Source organism: Fomitiporia mediterranea (genome assembly GCF_000271605.1).
Source record: "Fomitiporia mediterranea MF3/22 unplaced genomic scaffold FOMMEscaffold_2, whole genome shotgun sequence".
NCBI lineage: Eukaryota > Fungi > Basidiomycota > Agaricomycetes > Hymenochaetales > Hymenochaetaceae > Fomitiporia > Fomitiporia mediterranea.
The window spans coordinates 4,342,043-4,345,686 of record NW_006760387.1 but is presented as its reverse complement, the minus strand read 5'-3'; positions in this window follow the sequence as shown (position 1 = coordinate 4,345,686).

The following is a 3,644-nucleotide window of genomic DNA, read 5'->3' as shown; positions in this document are numbered from 1 at the left end:
CCATTGCTTCTTTTAATTAACTTATGCAAGTGCTTTGTGCATCTAGTGTTGATTGCTTTGGGAATATGTACTATTCCTTGGCTACATTGTGTTAATTCTTAATTATCTGTCCGAATATTACTTTGTTTGGTTGATTATTTGTTTGCTATTATGTTCTGCATGCTAGGGAATAAGTGTTGTAAGTTTTGCATGATGTGTGATTGTTATTTTCAATGTATTATACGTTCCATTTGAGGAAAGCATAGTTGTGTTCAATATTTCTGTATAGTTCATTATGTACTAGAGATGCTTTTCTGCTCAACATCTTTGTATGTAGCATACTTCTTCATGTTTAGGTATATGCTCTGTAATATATTCATTTGTAATACGTTCAATTGGTGCCATGTATGGTGTGACCATTAAAGATTTCAGAGAAAATGTCTCTTACATAGGTATTTCATTGTTGAATTCAATGGATTTGCTTCTTATTTGTTGCAATAACTTTGTAATTATGTTTTGTGGGATGTGCAAGGTTAAATAGTGACATAGTCAATATTTCTGCATCATTTAATCGTTTGCTATGTTTCTATTATTCATTATGTTTTATGTTTTGTGAATTTTATGTTTGTGAATATATGCTATTACTCCCCTTCAATTCGAGAAGGTTTGCTTTGAGCAATTGGCTTTCGTGTGTGTGTAATTAATTCGTTTGTGCATTTTTGTCATTTAATCATTCGTTTAAGCATTGTGTATTAATGTGTGAATGTGTTTTGTTCAATAACTTCAATGTTATTCGTTATTTTTGTCTGATTTTGTTATTAATTCTTTATGGCATTTGTACTCTTTGTTATTCGAGTTTATACTCAAATAGATTGTGTGTATGCTTGTATATTTTGTTTAATTATTATGCATACGTCCGAATAGTTCATTAATCATTTGGTATAGTGTTGTTTTAGCAAGCATAAGTTTGCAATTTCGTTCGTTTTATTTGTATACATTATGATGCATTGTTTAGATTTGCTCAGTATTGTTTGTCTTCTGTTTGATGACAAAAGTATTCGAGCTATAGTGTTTTGTTTCTGTTCTGTTTATGTATTTTATTCTTTTGTGATAGGCACAAGCTCAAGCAAGGCTGTTAATGAAGAATATGCTGTTATAATATTGTTTGAACTTCAAATAGCTAATAATATGCTTTAAGTATTGATCATAGATTTATTCTTTGCAAATTCTATCTTTCTGCCGTTTGCAATGATCTATTAAATCTGTCACACATTGTGTTTAATCATTTGTAAAGTGTTCAATTGAGTTCCAAACTTATGTTTGTTTCTTTGGATTTCGTTCCAACGTTTGTTTGTCTTTTGTGTACTTGGCAGCAGTGTTTGTTCTGTTGTATGGCCCTTCAGACTATCCAATATTAGGCTCTGATGTTTTGTAGCATTAGTTGTTTTGTTTTGCATCTGTATTATTGTATTTTGTCACATTTTTAAGTGATATTTAATTGTTTATATTGTTTATACTGATTGTATTAATTGTATTGACTTAATACTTTGTTATCATGTATATCTTATTGATATATTATATTGTTACAATGTATTTGTAACTATTGTTTGTTTGATTTTGCATTGTAATAGTAATTGTGCAAGGTATAAGATATGTATTTGCCTGTATAGTATTGATATTGTGTCAATATTATACATATATGCATCATTATATTGTTTCATCATTTGTAGCATTATGTTTTAATTTAATGTAATACTTTGTATAAGTATATATGTTTGTTATTATATGTTTAGACTTGTTCACAACATTGTTTTGTATGTTTTATTACTTGTTTTATGCATTATTATGTGTTTGTTCGATTGTATTTTGCATACAACATTGTGTTATTCAACAATTAATAGTTTTATGCATTCAAATGTATTATTATTACTTTGTACGTTTGTATATTCGTTTATCTATGTGATATGTTTGTATTTTGTAAATATATGTTATTTATCATGATTGTTCATTTGTGATAGTATAAATCGTTTTTATATTCAAGTTATTATGCTTTAGTAGCATTTATACTCTTGTTTTCGTTTTATTCGTTTGCCTAATCATTATTAGATTGATTATACGTTTGCAATATATTTCTTTATATTGTTATTATGCTTTGCTAGCATTATTCTTTCGTTTATAGTATTAATCATTTATATTATTGATATACTATCAAATGTTCGTTTGTTATGTGAGACATTATTAATATAATGTGTCTCTGTAGTGTAAGATGAAGTAATTCAGTGTTTGGATATAGTATTATTGAGTACTCATTGCATTTAAAGCAACTAGTTCATCTGTCTGTATGTCTTAGACATCTGATACATTGTCTGTATCCAATATATGTCTTGTATTGTGTATCCAATACATGTCTTGTTAGTTTAATAAATCAATGTGTGTTTGGGATGCTCAGACAGGTGTGTCTAGGTCCACATAGATAATACGTTCCAGTTACGAGTATCGTATCATATCTTGTTGTATAAAGTGATTGTAGTCTTCCAGACAAGACGATTTGCATTTGGTATGCTCAGATGAGAGTGCCAAAGGTTCATAGACAATTAGAATGGATTGTACATGTAGAATCAAATTGATTCAGTGTTAAATGGAGTAGTTCAATGATACTTATTGAGTTTAGTATGATTGAGTGTATCATATCATTTGTACTATAGTATATAGTACACTGAAGCGTTTGCAATGACAATTGTGGTGCATATAGTTATACATATAGCCAGTGAGGAGGAATCATAATCATTTAGATGATGATTTTGAAGAGTCACGTTTGTAGAGGGTAAGATAAAAGCATAGTAACAATGTAGACATGAGCAGGGAGTGCAAGGCTCATAACCTGTTAGTGTTTTGAGGTTGTAATGATTCCCTTAGAGTAGTTCACACCAGTAGGGGTTCAGTGGGCTCTGCTCATGGTGTGTAGGCATTGATACAAGTTGACTGCATAGTTGGTAATGTGTTGTGTACTGTTATATGTGTCCTATGAGCTTCATTGTCCTTATATTAAGTATTATATATGCTATCTAATATTGTGTGTCTTGGATGTATGTCTCAGAAGACATGTCTAAGACATATGACACATTTATCCAGAATAAATGCTAACACTATATAAGAGTACTCAGAGAATATAAGCTACTAAGAATGATGAGCTACAAAGAATGAAAGAAAGGAAGGTCAAAGATAAAGGTACAAAGAATGAAGGGATGAACAAAGGGTAAGAGACTATAGAATGAACAAAGAATGAAAGGGTAGTCAAAGGAATAGAATAATAAAGTAAGGAGAGATAGTAGTAAGAGTCAGTCTGTATATAGTTTATAAACAGTACTTTTAAGAGACAGAAGTTCTGAGTTCTAGTATAGAAGAGTGTAGAACCCTTAGAACTGAAGGTACAAGAGTAGAGAATTGTAACACCTACTCTGTAGTACAAGTCATACTTAACAAGTACATACTTGTAACAATATTTATATACAACTATTCTTAAGACACAATCCTCTCTCTAATCTGATACACACATTCTTCCCTACCTGTCCTATACTTAGTATTACCCTTAATAGGTCTATACTGTGTGTATTTACTTTCCCTAGTACTGTACATAACACTATTTCTAACAGAAGTAGTGACTC